Source organism: Larus michahellis, chromosome 6, assembly GCF_964199755.1.
Source record: "Larus michahellis chromosome 6, bLarMic1.1, whole genome shotgun sequence".
In the NCBI taxonomy this organism is placed as follows: domain Eukaryota; kingdom Metazoa; phylum Chordata; class Aves; order Charadriiformes; family Laridae; genus Larus; species Larus michahellis.
Genome location: NC_133901.1, coordinates 35,178,687 through 35,204,565, shown reverse-complemented (window position 1 = coordinate 35,204,565; position 25,879 = coordinate 35,178,687). Strand labels below are relative to the sequence as shown.

Genomic DNA, 25,879 nt, shown 5'->3' with positions numbered 1-25,879 from the left:
ATGATGTGGGGAGAGAGCTGATTATTCTTTCCATTAAATTTGGTCTGATTTTAGATTTTCAGGGAAAAAAAATCATCCCACACCTCTTGTATACAGCTTTTTCTTTGCAGCAATTTATAACAATTTAAAGAAGGGATCTAAGTATTGGAATCTCATGCTCTGACATAGATTTTTTGAGCAAGTAAAAAAGCTTTTTTGGAATGATGCATATTTCCAAATAGTAACTGTTACCGTAGTTAGCTCCTTAGTATTGGCAGTGTGTGAGAGGGAGAGTCACACAGGCTGTCAGCAGGCTTTCAGCGCATTAGCCAGGGACTCTGCTTCTCATCCTTATCCAAATAAATCTAACATGCCTACATTTGTTCACTGTGGGGGTTTATTCTGATGTGTGCAGAAAAACAGGTTTTTGTATCTGCAGACTACTAGGGCACAGGAATATGTATATTTTCTTCTACTTGTCCATCTTTTCTTTCCTGAAGATCTTTGTTGTTTCAGGGCTTTTAAAAAAAAAAACCACCACCACAAACCTTACCTGGAGCCTCGGGGTTCTCCTGTAGAAAGCTCCAAAGACAGCTTTTCAGTAGTGGTTCATCACCTTCCTAAGTGAAGAAGGAAAGGGTATATGCAGTTATGTCTGTTTATCCTCATGGTTTCAGCAAAGCTTTTATGTCTTTATGATGTGCTCGCATACACCCAAAACACAGCCTCCTCTAATTGTCTTTTGGGCAATTCCTCAGTCGCTGCAGTGTTTGTATAACGTGCTGTGTGTCAAGTAGAGGCTTCAGTACTGAAGAATAAAACTGGTATCATAGTTCTTTCACAAACTCTGGAGAGCTCCATCAGCTAACTACAACCTGGGTACTGCTAACACCCTACCAGTGTTTCAGTTTCTATTTAGTCTGTTCAGAAAATGCTTTTAATATAAAATTTTTATCCTGTATTCAGGAATTTAGTTGTTGGTTGCTGTCACCATATGCATAAACAGTATTCTGATGTTAGCAAGGCGCCCTCTCTGCCTAACATGTATAGCATTGTACACAACTTCGGTGTCATCAAGTTCCACCTAAAATCTGTTTAGAAAGAATAACCTTCCTATTCAAACAAATTGGTTGATGACAAAATGCATGTTCTGTAGGCTTTGGTATCAGTAAGGGCAGCAATGCTTCACCTCCACGTTCTTCTTTTCCTGTGCAATATGGCAGCACATGTAACGGAGTGGTCTGTCTGGACCACTCAACATCTGCACGGATGTCTTCCATGCTTATTTTTTCATTTCACATTTATTCACATCATTATTTCTCCCTAACCCGCCCCCTCCCTGGCTCAGCTAGCAGACTGAATACACAAAAGACTATTTTCCCTTAATTAAGACTTCCTATTCAGTTTAAAAAGAGGCTACTCAAATTCATTCTTCTTTTGTGAAAATCCTTAGAGAAATGCTGCAGTCTCAGCATGAGAAAACCTGAGTTCTACCCCCAAGATCTCACGCTGACTGTGAGAGATCTTAATTCTCTTCCCTCTTTCTCTACATTTAATGGCTTAAAAATTGAGATCCTAGGGAGAAATTTCCCTGACCTTTCTTCTCGTGATATGCTACAAAAATGAGGTGGCACCCTGGTCTCGTATTGCCAGGGTTGCTGTTGTAGGTTTCAATAAACTGTCACCACAAGAAAGCTTAAAAAAGTAAATAGATTTATTTCACCATGTTTTGTAATAGGAAATGGAGCTGTTGATGTGTAGGACAAAAAGAAATTTTATTGACAAAAGGAGTAATTTTCAGTAAAGTGCAACTTCTTTCATTCCTTCCTTTCTATGCTAGACCAACTCTTTAATTATTTGCAAATATACAACATCAGGCTTAGAGTCTCATCGGGCTTAGAGTGAAGGACATGAAGTTCTTTGCAATGTGTAGCAATATCTGCCAGTTTCCTGTTCTGTCCTCTCTCTGGTTTAGTGATTCAAGAGGTTGGCATATTCCTACTTCAAAGTGAAATGTTGTTCATGGAAATCTAACATGGAGGCAGGTGCTTTAGCAAGAATGCCCTTGGAAAGTGCAGACGAGAGTACCAAAACCATTGATAATGCTCTTTCTCTTCTATAGCTATTGTAACTGAACTAGCATCTCTTTGCAAGAACTCTCTGTTACTGGAAGACTGTTCTGTTGACACCGAAACCACTGTCATAGCACATGGACAAGGTCTACACTGTGGATACATGTATTCTGGCAGCGCCCTTCCATCCTGGTAAGGACAAGACCTGGGTGCAAGGCATTTCCCCTACACTCCCTGGTTCCCTTTAGAGGCCAGTGCATGGCAAGGGAGAGAGCCCTGGGGCCACTGTGAGGGTTATGCAGGTCTGGATACCTGGGGTCCTGTGTGTAAGGTACCCCCTCGAGTGCGAATGCCCAGGAGTGCGGGCAGAGCCTATAAATTCTTTCTCCTATTTATTATGTAGAAGGTCACCGGTGATGACATCAAGAGTCACAACTTCTGTCTCTTACGCTCTGAAGCTGCAGTGGAAGCCCGCAGAAATTACTTGGGGAAAATAAAAACAGCAGGAGGGAGAATGCTGTCAACACACATCCAAATGTTGTAATACACTGCTCCCTGTGTTTAGGGATGGCTGTCATCAGAAAGTGGTTGATGCTATCATCTTACCAGGCAATGGAGCCGCAGTTTGGAGTCCTTTGGATTCTAGGAAGTTAAGACTTTATTGAAAAGATAAAATTTATATGACACTGGAAAGGGAAGGGGATAGTTTGACTTATGAAGTAAAAGCAAAAAAAGGTTATAGAGTTCTCCCTTCCTATTGAGTCATTCTCATTTCTTACCTGCAATATAACACCTCTATCATAACTATGATGGTAAAAGAAAAGGAGAATAAGGAAAAAAGAAGTTAAAAATAATCAAAATTACCACATAGATTCTGACCTCATTGACTCCACTGATGAGAAAGATGATCTGCAACATGGTTTGATTCTTCCACTGCTGCCAGGGGCCAGCACCTCAAACCAGAAGCAGAGTTCTTTGATCTACATGTATGGAATAAGAAAAGATCGATTTAGAAAACCAAACCCACTGGACCAGCATGGTTTTCTACCAACTTTTGAAAGATGTTTAAGACATTATAAGAATATTCACACCTCTCTGCTGGCTTAAGCTGAAGGTCTGTGTAGCCTGTTACCCTCTTTTCAACACTGGCAAGGAGAGGAGTGTAAGAATAGGGAAGCCATGTAGCGTTGAATCCCTAAAATCCTGGATTATCTCCTGACAGTTTGTGCTTCAGGCACTTATGAACCAAAGATTGTGTCTCTACTCAACGGACCTCAATGGGTTTCCCTTCCTTTAATTCGTAGAGTATTGTTTTGAAGTCCTGTCGGTTTTTGACAATTGCAACTCCTGTGGCATAGAGTTTTGCAGCTTCATTATGCAGAATATAAAGAAGTATTTTCTATGTTTTAAACCTGTAATTTAAAAATGTAGTTTTATTGTGTAGCGTCTCATTCTTTGAAAAGACAGTGAACATTTCTGTTGGTAGTTTTAAAATTGCTAGCATATAACCTGTTGGTCAACCTTTTTTCCAGACTGAAAAGTTTGTCTATTCAGCTATTCCTAACACAAAATATATTCCAGGCCTTTGTTGCTTGCCCCTCAACCTTTCCAAATCCACGGTATGCTTTTTCAGATGGCTCGTTCAGAATTGCAAATGGCATTCAAGAAGCGGGTGTGCTCCACATGTTGCTATGAGGAATCATAACGTTTTCTCTGTTCTACTTTGTTCCTTTCCTAATAACTCGGAGCACTCAATTTCCTTTATGACCTTTAGATAGCACCGTGCTCAAGTTCTCATGGAACAACGTGTTCTAACCCCGGTATCTCAGTCAGCTCAGAATCTACTGTTGTGTATATAAATATGGGATTACATTTCTTCATGTGCATGGTATCACATTTATCTACAATGAATTTCATCTGCTACTTCTTCCCGCAATCACTCAATATTGCTGGGTTATGACGCTTCTATTAATCAGCCTTATCCTACTAGCTGATATGCTAGTGTTATCAACAGACTGTGTCACTCACTCTAGTATTCATACTCTTTTTCAAATATGTTCAAACACTTATGACTGTGTTGCACAGAGTGTGGTGACCTTCCACCATGTACTTCCCACCTCCCGGTTCTTATCTTACTGCCAGTTCTTTATCAAGCTGAAAACCTTCAGTTCTGTGAGTTTTGGAGTAAAAACATTGTATTTGTGGTGCTTTTTCATTGTGTGTGGTTATTTTTATCGAGTGAAAGTCTTTTAGTTTCATTTCTTACCCCAGTTCCATATAGTTCACTTTTAAACATAGCATTAATTGCACCTTGAGCATTCCCTTTCCTTCACCTGATCCCCTGCTTCCAGGCAGCGCTTTTGCCTTCTAGGGAAGTCTTGTACGCTAAACCCTGTAATTTATTACTAGTCATAGTTTTGGTGTACAAACCAGAAGTGTGCAGGTAAAATATGGGGCCCAGCACCATGGAAGGGGCCTGCCTTACGCAGGCTTTTTGCAATAGTTGCAGATAACTGTGGTGTTCTTTTTTAGCATCTGTCTTACCATTACAGTAATAAAATACTTGCCCTTTTGATAAAGGCCACTAGATAACAAGATTCAAAAATTAAGATAAACAGTGCATGAGCTTTCAAACTAGGGGAATGTTTGAGATGCATATTAGGTATCTGTCGTTGATTTCTCCTGTTTTCATGGAATCCTGGTATTGTTAATGTTGCTTTTAACTGACACATTAGAGACCTTCAGATAACATCATTATGCAACGTAGTAAACAACTTTCTCGTGTCAGTTTCTGGTACAGATTCCCAGAAGTGTACTGCATACTGAAAAACTGGACAGCAGTGAACACGTTTTGATAACAGTTCCATCATAAGTCCCTGTGTTTACATTTTAGTATGCAGCAAAGGTCGAGTCTAGTCTAGGAATTATATTGAAATGCTCATCATTGGAATTGTGCCTGCAGGTTAGTAAGTGAGGACTGCATACAGAACTTCAATCCTTGCAATAAAACATAACCTTCTCTTATCACCAGTGGGTTCTGTTACCAGAGCAGGAATTCATGGTCTGTTTGCCCTTGGAACAGCTCTGTATTAAAGAGCAAGATGGAAGAGAGAGAGCATCAATGACCAGGGCTTCCTGTGCAGCAGAGTATTCTGGAGAGGTGACAGTATATTCTCATGATCTGTGGTGGAGGACTTGGCAGGAGTTTTTAAACTGCACAGTTTACAGCTCACTGAAATGTGGAAGTTGTTATTGTTCATAGCTCTCAATTTTAGAAGAAATGAAGGCAGTGATGGAAAAGTCACATTACAGTTTATCACATGAACTGTTAAGCTGCCCCAACAGAAATGGGAATAGACTGGAGGGGATGTAACAGGGACAGAATTGTAAAATGGAAACATTTTCAAAAATCACATAAATTGAGCATATGCGGTTTCACAGAAAATATAAGAACCACCGTGTGGGAACATGCACACATCTCTGTGCCTCTGAAGTGAGTTGGGTTGAACACTATGCACTGGGCAGGCTTCAGAGTTGAGTTACTTGAAGTGAAGGACCATTGTATTTCTCCTTTCCCCAAGTCTGTAAACTAACAAATGTATAGCAATGATAGAAGCAGCATCAGATACAGGCAGTGACTGTAAAGTACCAGGTGATTGCTGTTATACAGAAAAAGAACACTTTCAGGATCACTGGCTGTGTTGGAGATAAATATATATTTTTATATATATACATGCATACAGTGCCCCATGTACTATGGGAGCATCAACTCACATGCAAATCACTGGTTTCTCTAAAGACAGGTTTTCCTGAGCAGGGAGCTGATGCTACGAATTTATTTTCAGATAAACTTAAAGTGGTATGGAATGAGTAGAAAGATACCTTGTAGAGGTCAATTTTTGGTAAAGACATTTTTTCATGTACCATGTTCAAGGGTGAATGAGAAAATGTGTCCCTTTACAATGAATGTTTAGTATAAGAACGCATCTACCATGCTAAGAATTTGCCACTAAGAATTTCTACATTATCTTTGCTTTTCAAAGAGAGGTATATAACAGTTTTTACGGTCATTTACAGCTGGAACACTGTAAAACTTATTTATCAGGGAAGTTTTCTTCTCTAGTTATGATGTTTACCAAATATTAAGTAGTTGTCCTACCCTATGATTTCTTTTCTATGAATCATTCTTGTTGTAAATATTTTCATGAGCAAGTACCCTGCCCTCTGTTTAACTTTTATTTTTTAAAGACTTCATGAATTATAATTAGAAATTATATTGAAATTCTGGAGGCTTGCTGGCAAGAGATGTTGATTTGAATAATAGTACTACTATTAGATAATTTTATAACTTTCCTTTAAAATATAAAAGATCAAGGTTCCGAAAAGATTTTAATAAAACCAGAATTGAAAACCTGGAAAAGTCAGTGCTGGGGAAGTGAGAGATACGGAAGACAGACAAATAAACTGGAAGTTTCATTATTGCCCGCTTTTATTATTTTAGTACAGGTCTTACGCTATTTAGAGCTTTCTCTTAATGTTCTGCTTCCTGGAATCCTGTGATTATCAGAAAAGTAGATTTTCATTAAAAGTATTTCAGAACTTCATTGATTGAAAAATGAAATAAAATCATAGGAAAAAATATCTAAATAGCACACATATAAAGATTGAGAATCTAAAAGGCAAATAATGTATTGCTTTTCAAAATATGACTTGAAAGGCATCACTTAATGCTTACTTTTCAGTATATTTCAGAATTGTTTTGACTGACATTTTTTGCTTAAAATGATAGTTTTCTTTGAGACACTCTTAATGTTTTCTTTAATTGAAGGTTTACATTAACAGCACTATAAATAACTGAATTCCCAAGTGCTTTGATTCTTTCCTCAAGTTAAAGATTTTTTTTCTAGTAAAACAAGAATATTCAGGAAATAGTCCATGAATGGTATGTCTACGGATTAAAAGCATCAGTAAATAAGAAGGACTTGTAAGATCACTGAACATGTCCAAAGCACATTGACAGGATATGAGGAGTTACCAGCACTCTGTTAACTTATTACAGGAAGGATACTGATGCTCTATCTCCAAAGTCCTCTCTTTCAGGCTTTTTCATGCGTAGAAACCATGTTTGGTTCTGACATAGGGAAGCAGATCTTCATAAACTTTTATTTCCAATGAAGAGAGGGTAATTTAAAGAAGGAGCAAAATGAATCATTCCCTGGAGCAACCTCAACTCTCTCTCATGTCAAGAGGGACGTTAGCTTCTCTTTGTGCAAACTCCACAGCTGTGCAGACCTGATTATCTGAGTGCCAAAGAGGTTCATTAGTATGAAGGTGCTTATCCACAATGATAGTGTCTGGTTACCTGAGCTGCACTTCTGACTTTAACACTGAAAATTATTCAAGACTAAGAGTTAGTCTTTCTTTACACATTACCTTCTATTGTCCTTTTCATGATTCCTCAGGGAGATAATTCTTACTGTTTATCTAAAGATTTTTCTGAAGGTGCAAGCTAAGTGAAGGTACTTGCATAGATTGGCACAAAATATTTACTTGTAAATCATCCTGTGTCATCATAAGTTACCCAGCTATATTTGCACAGAAAGTTTTAAGCCCTGCTAGCTCAAAACATAAACAGCAGAACCATGACAGTTTAAGCAGAGACCTCAAAGCTGTCACAGTCATGAAGGAGATGGCCCTTGCCTCAAAGGAATGAGCTGGCAAAGCTTAATTATTTTTTGCAGTGGGTGTTTATGATTTCTATTTTACTCATTCCCCTGTTGATTTGATGAAATACTGACTCCAGTCCATGTTATCATTAACTCATTAGTTGGTTATGACTTCAGTTAAAACCTTGATTTGATGAACAGTGTTCAGTTTTAGTCACTCTAATGTAACAATAACGTGATTTAGTTTCTTTTTATGCATTTGGTTATTAATTTTCAGTAAAAATCAAAAGGATGTGCAAAAACTTATTTTTCTCTCAGAATCACAAGAACTGACTATGCTGGGAAGGTCAGAGTGAATCTAAGTGTGACATCTGAGAGCTGCTGGCTCCAGATTTCTCTCTCTATCGTATGGACCAATTAGTTTGTAAGCCACTGTGGCTCAAAAAATCAGCACATCATGTGGATGAAACGCATAAAGTTGGAATATTTAAATCCTACCTTGAAATACAAACACCTTGTTGCAGGTTCTGCATATACGGATACATCCTGTATGACAATGAACGATCATAATCCAAATACTGGGGAGGAAAGAAAGACAATCTTTGGCAAATGTATTCCTGCATTCAACAGTTTCCTAATACCTCTGAGTGAGTTTATTTTCTTCTGAGCCCCCCTGTGCTCTTGCTTCCCAGTGTGCCAGTTGCATCACTTATCACTGCAGCACAGGCAAAATAAACAGACTAGTACATATCAAGATATGCTGCAGACGTAAAGGTGATTCAAAGTCACAGATATTATGCATGAACTGGTTTCCCATTTTAAAAAGCAGGAATTTTTCATTAACATGAATGGGGTCAGGAGTTAACTCTACAAATCTATACCTGCTTAACCTCCCAAATTTCCGTCTGTTCAGAAAGCTCCTATATAATTTTTCTAGAAATGAATTACTGTGCTGTAGCATTTTTTAAGCTGTCCTTGAGTGGAATACAGCATTGTGTAGTGTGTAGCAGTAGGAATGGTTGGGGAAAATTGTACTTCAGCAACGCTGTTATTTCACACTTGAATCCATGGATTGATACAGTGAACTTTACAGAAAATAACTCATTTCTTTAGGTCATTTTTATACGTATAGAGATTGAAGGAACCTCCTCCAGGTTATTTCAGTCTGTCCGGGGAATATGCATTGGCCGTAGTGTTCTTAACTAAGACAGAAGTGTTATTTTATGTAACAACTTAAGAGCCCGTCTGCATCTTCCTGGGTTTCTCTAAACCTTGCATATGGTGCACAGGATCACAGGTGGGAGGAAAGGTGAAAGCCTTCTTGGAATAAGCCTCTATATTATTTACTTACATTGTTGGTTTTATGCTGGAGTCTGCAATAGGCTGACACAGAAGTCAGTGTTTAAGGAAGTGAGGGACTGTGGAGGAGAGAAAGGACCGAGCTGGCATGCAAAGGGGAAAGCTGATGGGGAAGAATCGAGGGATTACAGAGCAAATGGTCCACTTGAATGCACCTCTGAGGAAAAAGGAGCAGGAGCAGAAGCTGGAAGTGGCAGCAGAAGGAACACAGACGTGTTCTCCATGTGTGCTTTTGAGGGGGCTACGAGGGTGAGGAATCCATCTGGCCTGCTGCAAGGGGAGGTGGGGGTGAAGACGCCTTTGTGGAAGCACAGAGAGGCTGAGGGGAGAATCGCGTTACTATTTAATTTCTCACTATTACAATGGTAAAGCTGAAAAGGCCGTCTGTCCTCAGAGCAAAACAACGGTCTCATGCAGATACACCCTGATAGACGGTAACGTAAATTCATCCAGCTCTGAATAGACAAGGTGTAATGCCTTTGCTTTGAGTTGGGGCTATCAGCGAGGCAGCCATCAAGATGGTATAGAAAGAAAGCATGCATTAAGCTATTAATCAATCTGCAAAAAAGCAGGCTCTCCTGGATTTTCTGTGTGCTACTCAGAAAGCAGTGCTATATAAAGGCTAATAATACAGGGAGAAAAAATGCTGTAAGTCACAGGATAGACTGTGTTCATGCGGTGCTGAAAATTTGGAAGATATTTGGAGTGTTATCTCAAAATTCGTTACTTACTAAGCATGCTGCATTCTTCAAGAAAATGCACACAGTACTTTGCAGAAAATCTAGTGCCTAAAACTTTAATGGCATAATGATATTTTAGTGCTAAATATGACATTTTCCTTTGTCTTCACTGACACAGTGTCTGATGAGAAAATGGAAGCAGGCAAGAGGAAGTGATACCTACTTTGGTACAAATTGCAAACATTTTTCCTGCTTTTTATTCTCAGTATCTCGCTACAGCAAAATATGAGCTTTTTTAATATTTCGGTGTTTTTTCAGGATCAATGCTATATATTTTACATACCGTATCAACTTTTTTGTCGATTAATGCTAGTCAGAAACTTTACAGAGGGTAAGGTCTTTATGTGGTCATTTTATACTATCACACTGCTCAGGCGAAATGGGAATATGGATGCAGGATATCAGTGTAACAGCTCAGGAGAGAGGTATAATTAATGTTCTTTCCAAATGGTTTAGATACTATGTAATAATTTGAGATATGTATCTTTTACACCTCTGTTTACAAGAAAATAAAGAATGTTGGAAAAACAGAGAGAACTATAAAATACTGGGGAAAATAAAATGTTGAAAGTACTTGGAAGATTTGCAAATACACAATTTATTGATGAAAATAGAAATATGAATATATGAAAACTAATAAATGAAGTAGATAGTTTAGCTTTTATATTCTGTATCATTCTCTCTGAAAATATTGTAAAACTTGAAGACCTGACATTCTGATGAAAGGCAAATAGTATGTTAGTTTTCAACAAGAATTTAAGAAAAACCCAAAACAAACTCAGGAAGAAAATTAAGCCTGATAGTTGCTCTCATAAATGTAATTACTCTTCCTAATAAAAATGTTTTTATGGTTGCAGAAAAATGTCTTGGATGTTTCAAAGGCGAAACCAGCATTAATTAGAGTATTGGTTATAAAGAATAAATACTGGAATTAACGTGCATGTTCTTATTAACAGAATTACCAAATGCTTTTGTAAGAATAAGTGTATGAACTTGTATTGTTCTGAATCAAAATTGATTTATTAGCTGTATGAGAAATTCTGCTTTTTAAAATTTAAACAACTATAAACCTACAGTAATAAAACTAGCTACAAGGACATGAACTTGCTGACTTTTTAAAAATCTTTGAAATACTATGTGACACCAAGATGAAATTAAATGAAATGATTGGTGTGGAGCGATGTTGTTCATCTATTTGATTTTTCTGTGCTTCAGATAAGGGGGAAAAGGCATTAAAGTAAGGCTCAACTGCGTCTGGGCACTTGTTAACTAACATTGAATTGTACTTATGGGCAGCAGCCTAGAGAGGTCCCATGTAAGTTCAGGCTAACCCGTCTATTTTCTTCTGGTATGGACTAATTATTCTGATTTCCTGATGTACGAGGATTCTTTTTTTGTATGTGGCTTGTTTTGTTAAAAAAAGAAAAAAAAGTAATTTTTCAAAAACAACATCCCTAGGTATCACAAACAGAGCTCCTTGAATTCGCTGCATTTGCTCTTGCCTGGCATTATTTTGCTGTGAGAAGTCAACATGACTTGGTTTGTAGGCTTTAACGCCAGGATACAATTCATTGCCACAGGACTGAAGGTTTTCCTCATGTATCCTTGCAACATTTCAATGGCCAGCCTCTAAATTACAAGCCCTGTTTTAACTGGCCATAGAAAAGTACTTTGGCCTATTATCAAAATACTCGTGACATGCATATGGCAGAATATTCATTATGGGCTTATGCAGTGGGCTCTGTGGTAAGACATAAGGAGCGTTATCTGAGATTCATCAGAAGTTGAAAGAAATATTGCTAGGTATGCCAAAGAATTACAGAAACTGAAAAGGATTTAACTGGTACAGTAAACAAGAATAAAGTCTGCTTCCCTGGATTTGAAATTACAGAACTTAATACATAAGAAACACACGCTGAATTAATAAATTTAATTCATTAAATATTAATGAATTAATAAATTTAATGAATTACACTAAAAAGTATTTCCAAGAGGTTTTTTTCACATAGTTTTTTCTGAATAGTTGTATTTCAGTAGTATGCCAGATATTGCTCTTTGTTCTGATACAACAAACACCCCTGATGAGCTATTAAATGTATCATTTCACTTTTTTCCTATCCACTGCCTGGTCCGAGTTGAGCTTGGTCATTAAGCGAGGGTCATTTCTTTTCACTGTAACAGGCAGTAATTTTCTTTGGTATCTCTTGCCCTTCATCGGTTGTCAATTTTGTAATCTGTGCCCTCTGATAAAGGAAACTGGTGTACTGCTTCAACGTAACACTACAACCAGAAATACTCAAGCCACAGCTAATTGACAAACTACCACATTTATACTGGTAAGCAAAGTTATTTCTCCAGATGAGTGTGGCCAATGGGATAAGATTGGTATACCCCAAATAGAAAGTCATAAAACATATAAAATACCCTGTTTGGTAGCCTTTTGAGTGAGCTCGCAGAGGAAGGGAAACCCTTGAATTGACCAAAGCTTTCCCTCTGCTTAGAAGGTAATTTTGGTTTTCTATTGCCTTATGATGCTGCAGAGGCTAAATAACCTTTTTTTTTTTTTTTTTTTTTTTTGAAGTTACTTGGTTTAGGAAATCCTTTGCTTCCCAGAGTGACAGAAGTGCCTCTCATGTTTGGGTGTTCTGCAGTAGTTCTTAAACTGCAGTATAAGCAAAGAGCACCTTTTTTTTTTTAACAAGTTTGAGTAATCAGCTGATTTTGTTATTAATTTGGAGATGTTTGTAAAAGGCAGTTAATCAATACATTTTCTGTACTGAGTAATAGAGCTGAAAATGACAAAAGGTGATGTATAGAATATTTTATTTTCTTTTAATTACCTATTTAATTTCTGTGTTGCAGAAAACAGACTTTACAGGCTTGAATCCTTGTTTTAATTCCTTACGGATGAAGAAGAATCAATACAAAGGCTCAGCACTGCAAATATCCACATTTGGGTTCAGTGTAGTTAGTCAAATTCCTAATAATTTGGAAGAGCAGATCTTCACGTATGAAGCGAGAACGGATAACTTATTTTTACCTCAACACAAGCATGCTAGGCATCGTTGTCTATGAAAACCACCGCTGTGATTAAGTATTCATTATGCTGCTGGAGGTAACTGCAGGTGGTAAGAGGCTTGAAGTATTGGCTCTTATGCAAAGGCAATGTTTTATGTATGACATGTTTATTACGAAGATTTTTCTAGAAAAATAAAAATCCCGCCGCTCGCTTGGGAGGGAAACGGCCGGCGCGAGGCCGCCGGGCGCGTGCCCCCTCAGGCGGAGGCGGCGGGAGGCGGGGAGAGGGGCGGGGGACGGGGCGGTCCGCGCGCGGCCAGTGGGCGTTCTGGAACTCTCTGGAAACCGTCTCCGGTAGGGAAATAATCAAAAGTTCCCTCCTTGCCTTCAAAAAAAGCACCAAGTTCCGTTGATTTGGAGGAGTCGAGCGGCCGGGCTGGAGTTTCGAAGAGAGGAGGCTGTCGGGGAAGGTTGGGCCGGCTCCCATTTAATTTTGAAAGTAGGTGCAGGCGTTTAAAGCTGTTTGGAAACATTAGCTGTTTCTAACAGCCTAGATCTAAGGAGATGCAATAAGGTCTAAACAATGCATTGTGTCAAATTCTGGTTTATTGGGTTTTTATATATTACAAAAGGAAGTGTGATTGCACAGGGCTTGTTCTGCTCAGGGCATACTCACTGTTGATACTCAGGAATACAGTCTTGTTGGTAGTGTTTGGATCAACATATAAATGATAAGAAAGTTAATGGCAAAACAAAGATAATGTCAAACCTGCGTATTTCCTGGGAGCTAATTTTAAAGGGCTTCCTTGTTTTCTTTGAGTTCATAACCTGTAAGTAACAGTAGTATAGTGGGTAAGTGATTTCAGGGAGAGGAAGGAGAGGTGTGTTTCTGACAGGCAAGGTCTAAGGAGATCAAACTGCTACAAATTCAGGCTAACTTTACTCTGTTTTTAGGATGCAAAGTGTTGGCGGGGAAGGTAACTAAGAACAGATTTCTGCAAGATTTGGTAGGCTTGCAATTGAAAATCGCTAGTTTAATATTTTGTTTGGCTTGCTAATGGACAGCTTTAGTTGAACCAGAAGTTACAAGCTCCTGGAGGAGTGTTGTGACTTGTGCTCAAATGGGTTCTTGTTGTTCCATGACCCACATGTCCCATCCTGGGACCTTTAATGTTGCAACTCCTGGTAATCTGTATGACCAAGATTTAACTTGAAATGCAGAGTATTGATTAAGCCAACAGGTTTGAAAACACAGTGTTCTAAGAAGGCCGCTTCATTCATGTGCTGCCTCCATGTAACCATATAAGTTGCTCTGAGTATTATTAATTTAGCTTTGAGGAACTCCCACTTATATTAATAATTTTTGCAAGGTAAAAGACGATACTTTTTTCCTTAAAGCACCGAACAGTATGTTTAATGTTGGCATTTGTGAGGATTTTAATGAGTTCAAACGATGCAGTGTTCTTCAACTAACTTTGATTATACTTGTGTATAATTTATTTTGGACAATAACTGGCAAATTAGATTTCATTCAGGAAACAATTGGAGTTCACCACGTCTTGACCTCTTACACACCTGTGTACTTTTAATGAAGACCGAATTGAATTTTATTTGGGATGAGACCGGTGTACTTGAGAAGAGAATCTCTATCTTTTCTACCCCAAACTGGCAGAAAGAATAATGATGATGAAACTAGACAATAATGATGGAAAATAACTGTTTTCATTATTGTAAGATTTTATTTAGGAGTGCAGATGCTAACAGCAGTAGAAATGTTTGGAGGCAGTCAGGACAATAAACTACTGTGCAGGAAATAAACATAGGTTGCAGGTGTACAGGGAGATTTTTTTGTTAGTTTTAGCCTTTCCATCTTGTAACTGCCTTGTAATTTTACTTCAAAATGGAGGAGGGGGCAAAATCCATTGAAGAAAAGTTAGATTATTTGCAGGGTTAAAGTGAAAAGTAACCATGTACCAGAAAAAGCTGTTAAATGTATCTTCCTAGACTGAGATAATTTCACGTACTGTATTTGCAAAGTGTTTTGCTGAGTCTGAGCATGACAACATAGTGATTTTGCTCTCTGAAATGTAAATGCGTCTGTTTTCTTTCCCAGACGGAGCTGTCTATATGTGGAGTTTGGCACTCTGGTTGTCATCCTGCCAGGAGTTCCCATGGGCAGCAGGGCTGAGATCTTTGCAGACATTTTGCTTTGCATCCTCTTTCCCTTGACGTCCCAGAGTATTCTGATGACAGCTCTTGATTACCTAAGTGCATTAGTTATATGTTATAAGCAGATTTGAATAATAATGCCTAATAAAGATCATTAGTTTCTGTGCTGTTGAGGAAGAGGAAGGACAACTGGAATGGCAAATGAAATAAGAAGGGATGATGTTTTCTCAGGGTCTTGATACTCAGTGCAGCACTTCTGTCATTGAGGTAATTCAGTATCAACACGCTTCATAAAGAGATACATATAATAAAAGTCTATAAAACATGCACTGCTTTTAGCAATTGTTTGTATTCACTGTTTTATTACAGTTACTATTACTTTTGTTCTATTTCTTAGTGAAACTTTGGATTCTTCTTAGAGTTTCACCAGAGTTTCTCTGGTCTTGTTAGCACTGTAGGGGCTGATGTTCATCACAGTCCATTGACGTTAGCATGCTCAGCACTTAGGGGAGCGAGCCTTTCTCATGCATCTTGTTGTAAAAGTACAAATTGGTGCAGTTGTGCTCTTTTTATTTTTTCAAGCTGATTCAGCTTTATTGAGAGCACAATGACTGAGGGCTCCTTTGTATTTGAGTGCTCATCTTGCTTGTCTTCTACAAATCTAGGGTTTCTGTAAGATGACTGGACAAAATCATGCTTCATGAAGCATGGGCTTTCTTCGCATCTGATCTTGGCTTCAGCTGCAGACGTAAACTGGCCTGCATTGTGTTTCAGTGAACCAGCATGTTATACAAACAAATACAAAAACAAAACAAAAAAAACGGAACAAAAGTTATAGTGTATTGTTACTTCCTTAGTGATGACATCAGGAAACATGTTTTTACTGCTTGCTGCTGCTGCTTGATTTCATGTTGCTAACTGACATTGCTGTTTTGCTAGATCAGGCCCTCATATTACTGGCTGTAGAGGAAATAGAGGGGAAATGAAGTAGAATGGAGCTGATGGATAACTCATTATGCAAAGGGCCAGTCTGAATAATGCAGAGTGGATGCTGGGCTTTAAGAGAGAAAATCCTCAGATGATGGGGAAGTTAGAATCTATTGTCAGTCCACTACAGAAAGATTGTTCCTAATCTCAGTTTCTCCTCCAGAAGAATCTTTTTTTTTTCTTTTTTTGGTGTTGTTTTGTTTGTTTGTTTCTTTTCTTTCATTAGGAAAGATTCTGGAATATAAGGGATCCACTTCTGATAAGTGTCAGTATTAAGCCTCTAAGAATATCTGCATGCTTTCTACCTGAAAAGCAACATAGTAATGAAATAGATGTCATAGTACATTTGGTACTTCCGCTTCAGGGACAAAATTTTGTTTGGACAAGTTATTCATGTATTTGATGGAAAGGGAAGAGACAAGGCAGGTTGGAGAAAGATGCCTTGTGTGAGTAATTCCTGAGGGGAAGAGCAGTGTTTTTCTAATGTGTAAATTTGCTCCAGACCTTTTAATGCTATTATAATGGGAAAGATTTGCTTTTACGCAGTGATTTAAAAATTCTTAAAAATCCTTAACAGTGTCTCAGTTCTGAAGGGCAGTTTTAGATTTGAGACTATTATGTTGAGTATAAATCTATCTCGGGTTCAAGCTTATCTCTTGCGTTTGTTTTTGTTTTTTGGTGTTTTTTTTTTAATCATGTAATAAATAGCCAGATCCCTTAAACAGAAATGGCACTTATTTTATTATAGGGACAGAGCCAATAAAGCAAAAGCACAGCGCTGGGTGTATGACTCAAGTCAGAGGCACACCAGCTAACACTTCAACCATGTCTTATATACATTCAATATTGCATACATATTTACTATTTTAGACAGAGTAATTGTTTGTAATGATTGATTATTATTAGTCCTTTTTCTCTTCTATTTGTGTGTTTCTTTCTGAATTGTTTCTGAGGATCGATGATCTTCAGTTCCCTTTTCCCATGCATCTGTTTCCTTCTGGTAGGATCAGCTCCCTTTTCCCATGCATGTGTTTCCTTCTGGTAGGATCGATTATCATCAACTCCCTTCTCCTATGCATCTGTTTCCTTCTGTTAATCACTCGTGGAGTCTTTTGGAGAAGTTCTCTTTTGTTTCTCTCGGATGTTTTTCTTCATAGTTGCTGTTAGTTGTTATCTTTGAGGTTTCTCATGTTTCCTAATTTACTAAAGGTTAGTTATCCTTATAAGTCAAAGATTTATAGCCTTGTTATTATGGCGAAAGCCAACAATACCTTCACTATTTTTCACAATCATTTATTAAAACCCAGAACAAGGTATGTCACCAACCTTAAACCTTGGGTGTTAGAATAGTGCTCCAGGGGTACTTCTGTACAGTGGTCAGTCTGCAGATTGCCTCTGGACTGACTTTGGGTGAAGTAATACAGAGGGCAGTGGCAGTTCTGGGAAGGATCAGGTGCAGTGGCGCAACGTTTATGTCAGTCTACTGTGTTGCGTGAAAAGGGGCAAAGCGGTTTTAGCAGAAGATAAACCCCCTTGCATTCTAACACTCCTCACCGAGGTGGGAGGCCAGGTGCGGCTAGGTTTAAATTCTGAGTGATGCCCAATTCAGCACTATCAGTCCAATCGCGTTTAATATGTATTAAACTATTACGATTTGGATACACTAATAGTGGACTGCACCTTCAGTCTAGTCGTGCTCATGAACTACCACAGCCACTCTCGAGTCTTTGGTCGCGTTCAGTGAGAAACCAAAACGACTAGCTACTTAAAAAAGTGCAGTTTATTTAAACAACAGATATATAGGTTCTTAGGATCGCCGGTGATAAATACACTGTCTGCAAAGCACGTGCAAATGAAAGTATTGTTACATATACAAAACACGCGACAAAGTTATAAACGATACAGCCTGGCTCTAAATGTAGAAAAAGAGAGTCTCTAGAGAAATTCCTAAGTTTCCCGAGGAAGCACTTGGTATAATCTAAGTCTTAACCAAAGGCGTCCCTATAGGGGGGGAAGAGAGGCTCAGCCCGTCGACTGATCCCAGAAGTCAGTGATGTAATTCTTTGTGATGGTGTCTTCCCTGGGTATCCCCCCTCTCTCGGGCTATTTTTATACTATTTGTTATCTTCAAGGTGGAGTTTGAGTGACTTTAGTCATACATACTTTTATCATGATTGGTGTAAATTTTTCTCGCTTCACAATTAAAGGTATAGTTTACGAGAAATTCAGGGCGCAGACTCAAGAAGGAGTGGTCGCACCTTGGAGGCGGGTAGCCTTCGGGATGGAGGTGTGTTTTGGTATTATAATGACATTATAATGAGCAAAGTTCGCACAAAGGACAGCATTTCATCAAAATTTGACAAAATGTTGGCTCTGAGCATCTAGCGGGCAGCTAATTGGCAGCTTATCTGTTTCATGGTATCATCCCATTCCTGTATCCGCTATACATCATAAGGTAAAGCCACGGAATAATTGCATCCCGTCCCGTACCTCATGTAGCTTATCAGGGAACCACAGATGTTGTGTCCTTCATGCCAGCTGCGGCTGTTTTCTACCTCAGAAGCCTCTTGATTTTATACTTTTCCTTAATGTGTGAACAATGCTGTACTTTTGTATTTTTTAGCCAATTTAGTATTTATTCCACATACTGACTCCAAAAAAACCCCTCAATTGTAGCAATAAAGGACTTGCGGGTGGAGACATAGAAAGTGGTGTGGTGCAAAGCTGTGCCACATGTTATCCTTAATTTCATTAAGTGATTATGAATATTGGACTATGCAGGCCTGAGTCCTTATTAAATTAAAATATGTAAAATTTTGTGGTGTTACACTTTCTAAGGAAATACAGGTGCTTTGATACACTGATAGTGCGGATACACAATCAGATCATAGATACACGTTTACAGGAGAAGCACTTATGCTTTCTTTCTACTGCATTACAAAGATTTCCAGCATGCAGCAATTCCTTTTGAAACCATATTCCAAAAATAATTTCCTTTGGACGCTAGACTGCTTTTCGTTAACAACAAATATTCAGCAACAAATGTGGATGCCTCGGAAATGTCCCTGCAGTGCATCGGGTAAGTTGCAAGAAAAAGCATGTGATTCTACAGGAGGAGGCTTGGCCACATGGAAGATTTTTTTTCATCACTCCAGTCTCATTTCAGGGAGAATCCAATGAAGGATCAATAGGATATTGAGGAGGTTTCTGAATAAGTATGTTGTGGGTCTGGTTGCAAACTTCTGTAGCATGTAAATGCCACAGACACCTGGATAACAATGGGTTACGTCTGGTGCTCTCTTATTTCACCAGCATGCTGCTACGTTTAGAGGCTGTGTGGTCTTTGTGGACAGTTTATTTCAGTTGTTGGAAATGGACTGACTTAAAAAAAAAAACAACTAGGTGTTTCATGTCAGCTTGGAAATGTCTCCCTTCACTAACTTTGGGGAAAACAGTGATTATTGTAGCGCTTACTTTAGACAGCTTCTTACCTTATTTTCAGTTACTCAAACATGCATTTTCTCATTCCCGATCAACGTAAACACAAATGTCTTCTTTGGGAGGGCGACTCAGACTCCTTGTGTTTCAGAATGTTTCACTAGAAGGAACTGAGAAAGAGGGCAATGATCAATGTTAGAACAGCATTTTCCCCTCCTCTTTGGAAAAGAAACATTGTTTTGCCCTCCTATTGCAATCACTGCTATTTTTATTTAAATTACATGAATGAGCATACGCCTCAGTAACAACTCCAAACAAAATCTGGATCTGTCCAGTGATGGGAATGTGGTTTGCTCTTGTCTATACTCCATTCCGTCTACCTCCTTCTAAGGTATAACATTGTCAGCTTTTTGAATCAGTGCTGTTAGGCCAGATGCGTTGATAGATCCAACTTCCTTTAGCTAGAGGAAAGGATGCTTGCCTGCTTGGTTTCCCCCTTTGGTTTCGATTTCTTGTTTTTTGCAAAACGTAGTGGCAGAATACAAGTCAATGGAGGATTGAGTTCCTGCAGCTGTCTGAAGCTGTTCTCTCTCTCGCCTCACCTACCCACGTACCTTTTGAACTACTGAACCTGAGCCTATTGCAGGGAAGGTGTTACAAGTATTGAATCAATTGTAATTGCTATAGTGGAAGAGAATCTGATTGAGTAACCTGTATGTGGTCTCTCCTTTACCTGGGGAGTCCTCCTTGGGGAAGGAATTTGTAGGGTGTTCTGTGGGCGAAGACAAATATGCAAAGACACAAGCAGGATTAAGTATTAAAGAATAGATGTATTGAATGAATTACTGGTTTTGTATTAGTATAATCTGACTTGGTTACAAATCATGAACATCTTTCAACATTACCCTTTTTATATTGTATATAGTTGTGCTGCTCATTGTCAGACAGTTGTGTCATGAATGATATTTTTTGTGTCGTCTTTTTTTTTAAGATCGGTTAAGATTACTACCAGAGCCTTTTCTCTGAATTACCTTACACTGGGGATTTATATCTCTGTATTTTGGTCACTTTGGTTTTACATCAGATCTTCCCATTGAATAGGAATGTGTCAATATCCTTTATAGGATATGGGCAAGGGGAAAGTGTAGGCCTATGTGATTTAATGCAGCCTTTGGGAGCTGAAGCTGTGGACTTCAAGTTAACATATCTTTTCTGTTGGGTCTTTCAAATCTGTGTGGAAACCGGTAGGCATCTATTCATAGAATTTACTATGCTATATTAGCACAAGATTTCTTGATATAAAAGAGAATGTCTCTTGTGCAATACAGGGCAAACCCTTACCTTTAAAAATGTATTTATAGTTACCAAAAAGGTTCTTTGCCAATTCCACCATCTTCTTCAGTGCACAATACCAAATTCAGCTGTCATTATCTGTTTCACGTTCTCACAGTGTGAGATTCTCTTCTTTACAGCATACTTGTTCGACTGGACATTTAGGGCAGGGATGACTTCTATATTTTAATAGGGGTTAGAGTGAATGCGTTGTTTTGGAGTCTACCTCCCCCTGCCCCCCTTTTGAGCTGTTCAGAATTTTCTCAACTTCATAGCTTTTGGAATTATTTTTTTGTTTATAATTGAAAGCTCCAGTTGAGAGCAATGGCTTGGCTTTTTTTTTTTTGTAACACAAAAGAACCCCCAAACTTTCTCCAACCTATTGAAATTTCAACAGTATTTCAGAGTTTCAGGGTTTGCTCAGCCTGTGTCTGCGCAGCATTTTCTGTTCAAAAAATCTTTGTGGAATTATCCACCAAAGAAAATCTATGGGAAGTGTCTGTGTGTTTAGTGTGGCTCTTGGTTTTTCACATGGAAAAAATTGAGGCAGAGTGGTGAAGAATTCATGCATGCCTTGCATATTGAATGTAACCCATCAACTTTGACTGTGGTTTCTTCAGACTTTGCTTGCTCCAGATCCTTTTTCAACACAGGTTTCTTTGGCATCTACGTTCATCTTAACGTGCTTTTCAGTAGGCAGGCTGCATAGGCTTTGAAGAGCTGTACAAATCTCCTTTAGGGTTGTTTTGACACTCCAGTCGAAGAGTACAAATGGGGTTACTGTAGCATCCTCTTTGCAGGATAGTTTTTCCTCTTAAGAAGTGCTTGCCGATCTTTTAACTCATCGTGTATGAAGGAAAACTGTGGTGGTGTATGTGTGGTCTTTGAAAGTCTTTGGTGTGATGAAATGGTACTCTTTATGACGGTAGGGGCGATGGCCCTGTCGGGTGGGATTGTATGGAAACTGGGACTTGGTGGTTGTGCCCTACTGTCTGCTGTGCTGTTTTCTTGGATGTCTCAAATGATGGATAGCGAAAGGGAGAAGGGCTTGGGTGCCTGGTCTAGCAGGCATTGAGATTGGACTTGCCAGTGCAATGCTGTGCCATGCATTTGTGGGTTCGGCTTTGTCAGAATGATGCTCATCTCCTTATGGATGAGATTACAGGCCCAGAAATGGGGCCCCACCTGCTTTCAGGTCTATGCCAGTTCTTGGCATGTTGTCACAGTGGTACCTTTTGCATCTGATTAGCAAACTGCTGCAGGTTGTTCAGTTGCAGAAAGCAATGCTAGTGGTACGTGTCCAGACTGTTGCAGTGTGTCTGCCTCCATGATCTTGGGGCAGCCTCCAGCAAACTGACAGTGTGTGTTAGGTTCTGTGTGCTGGAGGACACCTGCCCTGGGTGAACTGCATAGTGTCAGCTGGCAGGGCACAGTCACTGAAGTGATTGGGGTGCCTGGCATTCAGGATATTGGTCTCATGAACTATGGGTTTTGTGTGATGTAGGCTGGGTGGTGGTGGGAACTGCTTTCGAGGCTTTATCAGCAGTGCTGCAATTTCTTCTGAGTGTTTCTTATGTCTGAGGGCTCCCTGATGTACAACATCTGTAATAAGAATAATTGAGATTATTGATCAACATGGCAGATAGTGTGCTTCTGCTGAGTGGGGCAGCATGGTTTTAACAGGTTCTTTTTTGGAGAGATTCGAACGTACAAACTGGAACCCACAAAAAGGGGAAAAAAAAAAGGTTTCCTCTGCTTTATTGTGAAGCCTTGCTACAGAGGAAAAAAAAAGCAGTGAATTCAGCTTTATTGCGAAGCCTTGCAAAGTGCGTCCCAAACGTCCCAAAAGTTACTTCAGAGAGTCTTACTAACCCATAGATCGTAGTAGCACCACTGAGCAGCAAGATAACGAGGAGCCGCATTGGTACGGCAGAGGTAGGCAGGCACAGCACTTGCTAAGCTGTTCCCAAAAGTTACTTATGAGAGTCTTACCAACCCATAGATCATAGTAGCACTGCCGAGCAGCAGGATAACGAGGAGCTGCATCGTTATGGCAGGGGGAAGACACGCACAGCACATTCAGGACGTCCCCTGTATTTTCAAAGTGCGCTCATGTCTCTCTCCCTCTCCAGCCCGAGACAGTCCCTATATATCCTGCAGAGGATTGAGTGGAAAAGTACAGGCTAGAGTCGCTGGACGCGTGGCCAGTGCATGCAGCGAGCCTTACCACACTCATGATGCAGCTTTGCTAACAGCGGCTGTCTGATACCTGACTATGTTGTTGTACTCCCTTCTTGTTATCTTATTCTTTGAAGGTCAGGTTCTCATGGATGCGCACGTAGTTTTTGCAGTAACAGTACTGAGGTCCTTTTTCTCAGCATGTATACTGGGTTTGGTTCAACTAGTAATTTTGCGTCGTGTCTCACTCAGACCATCCTCTATTATCCCTTACACAATGGTACAACCCAGCAGGGCAGTGCAGCCGCAGGATATGAGAGCAACAAATCTCATCTCTGTGCTAGTGCAAGCTCTGGACAGCAAGAGAGCTGAATTCTTTCAAAATTGTGGTTGCGTGTGTCCAAAACATCTTTAATAGCTAATAACTGCCCATGCTTAATAGCTACTAAGTGCCAAACACATTTTTTTTTTCTTAGTGGACACTTACCTGCTATAAATACAAATACTGAAAACATTTTGGAGTAGGCCACTCGTTTACACAGCTGTGGATCTGTGGTTTTGGGGTTTTTTTTACTTTTTTTTTTTTTCTTTTACATAGAGCCAGAGCTCTGTAAAAAGATACATAGTGCTGACACAGTGACAAAGCAACGTTTGGATGTTTTAGAGTTACTCTTGAAACACGTGGTTTGGTTTGCAGAGGTGAGGAGTGGCAAGTGCTCAACGTCCTCAAAACCCAAATCTGGCTGGTTCGCATGTCATCAGAAATGGCTGTGGTTTTGCAGTGTCTGATAATAAATTCACTGGATTTCATAATTGAAAATAACATACGTGTAAAGGTCTGTCATGAAAATAGAACCTTGTAGGAATCCTTATCTATTGTTTCACTGAGTTGCAGGTCAAAATTCCCTCCTACACAGGGGAAACCATATCTCTCTCTCAGCCTGGTGCTTGTCAGTCCCCTGACTACTTCTGCTCTTGTTGGGTGAAATGCCCAAATCTGAGAGAGAAATTGAGTTCTCTAAGAAAACTGAAGTTCTTGCAAGCCTTACGAAAATCTGGTTGACAAGGGAGACACAAATTAAAGCCCTCCTTGGGGGAACAGCTGACAGTGTTGCTGTTGGGTCTGCTGTCTGGAAACATGCAGTCCAGCTAGCTACTTGTAGTATGTAACCCAAAGTGGTCACGGAACATGCTGCCCACTCCACTTGGCAATGATGTGATAGAGCAAGGGGTTCAGGGAGTTTGAGAGAAGCGCTAAGAAGGATAAACAGCTAATGCTATGGAGCAAGTGTGAGGTGGGAGGAGAAATGGGGGAACTGGTGATATAGTACAAAATCTGTAGGAAAGAGGGCTTGTTCTTTGTGCTTCTTGTGAAAAAGCATAACTTCTGAACCACAAAACTTACTCTGACATAAAGTAGTGAGCCAAATTCCATCCAAATGCCATATACTTTTTCTGGGAATAAAAAAAAGGCGGCCTACTGCATTTTTCGAAGATCATCTCTGATGATGATGATGAACTCACTTAAGGTGAGATTGTGTATGTGTCTATGAAATGGGCGACTTTAGGATGCCTATTGCTAGTGTGGGGAAAAAACCAAACAAGACTACAGCTCCAATGAAACAAAAACAGTATTTTTGAAGAGCTGAAAGTTTCAGGGGAAAACTGATGTTTACTTGTAAAGCAAGTTGATAAGGAAATAAAACTTTGAGCATCAGACCCTACAATACTATATTTAGATTCAATTTATAGCTAAGATTAGGTTATAATATGATTTTTCTTTCCTGCCTAGATCTCTGTCTTGTTTTATGGTGTTTGAATTGGTGAAAAACCTCTAAAGATTGCAAAACATCCGTTTAAAAAGCTGAACTTCTGGGCCAACTCCAGGAAAAGATTTGGCTCTAAAGTCCCAAAAGGGACTGAACAAAAAGAAGTCTCACAAAAAGAATAAGATTAATAGTCAGCCAAGGCAGACATGCCGCTGGAAAGGGGTGTTTTAACAACACATCATCAAGTCTAGCAAACCAGAGGGTTTATTCTTCTTCGTTTCACCTCTAAAGAGACTTTTTCCTTACACTTTGTTTCCTTTCTCTGATTTTTTAGTCACAAATGTAATTCTTCAGTTCCGTGTAAAAGGCTCTTTGTAAAAGCTTTGATTTCATCGTATGTGCCAGATCATTTCTATAACATTAAGACAACCAATTTTAAATAGCGTAGAATACAGCCTTTCTTACGTGAGTGGCCTTTACTGTGCTTTGTGAATTTAAAGTTTTGTAGGCTTTAACAGTTATCAGAACTAGGCTTTAAGTAAATACACTCACAAATAGAGATGTGATAAAGGAAATAAATTATTTGACTGGTATAATATTGTGCATTGTTTACAGACTGTTTCTTACAAAGAAAAAAACTGAATAACTTAAAATTACAGCCTCCAGGTTTGCCTACTCTTCTTGAATAGACACATACAGTTGTGGTTCACTCAGCTGCAGATAGTTTTTATTCGGTTAATAAACTGAAGTGTATCCAAAACTCTGGTTAAAAAAACAAGCAAGGAAAAAAAAAAGCCAAACAAACCAAGGTATTCATGAACACTTGCCAGGAAACCATTTATAATCTTATTTTTCTTTCTATTGTGATTTCTGCAAATATTTTGATTGTTGCAGTGCCTGGGTACTAGTTTTCTAAGTGTAAATTTCATGCATTAATTAGCCACCATTAAACATTTCTCCCAAAACACACAGATTAAGCATTTCAATGTGCTTTTCTAATTACATTTAAAAAAATCAAGCTGTAAAAATGCCTGGAGTCAGTTCTGTGCATACACACACATGCAGCTCTCATTAATGTCAGAATTAAATGCACAGGGAGAGAAAATTAGACCTGGAATAAGCATTATTAAAGTGTGCATAGGTATTTAAACTTACATCTGTACTGATTAGTG

General features: G+C 39.1%; 1 long non-coding RNA gene across 2 annotated transcripts in view; it reads left to right on the top strand.

Annotated features, from left to right (window-relative positions):
• The window catches only part of LOC141744951 (uncharacterized), a 257,857-nt gene that overhangs the window by 95,046 nt on the left and 136,932 nt on the right, over window positions 1-25,879 (top strand). The window contains exons 4-5 of one of the 2 annotated variants that reach the window (XR_012587631.1): window positions 2,102-2,243; window positions 2,455-3,663. The exons of the other annotated variant lie outside the window; for it this stretch is intronic. This is a non-coding gene — a long non-coding RNA (uncharacterized LOC141744951). Of the gene's footprint in view, window positions 1-2,101; window positions 2,244-2,454; window positions 3,664-25,879 lie in introns of those variants that run through there. 2 annotated transcript variants of the gene reach the window in all.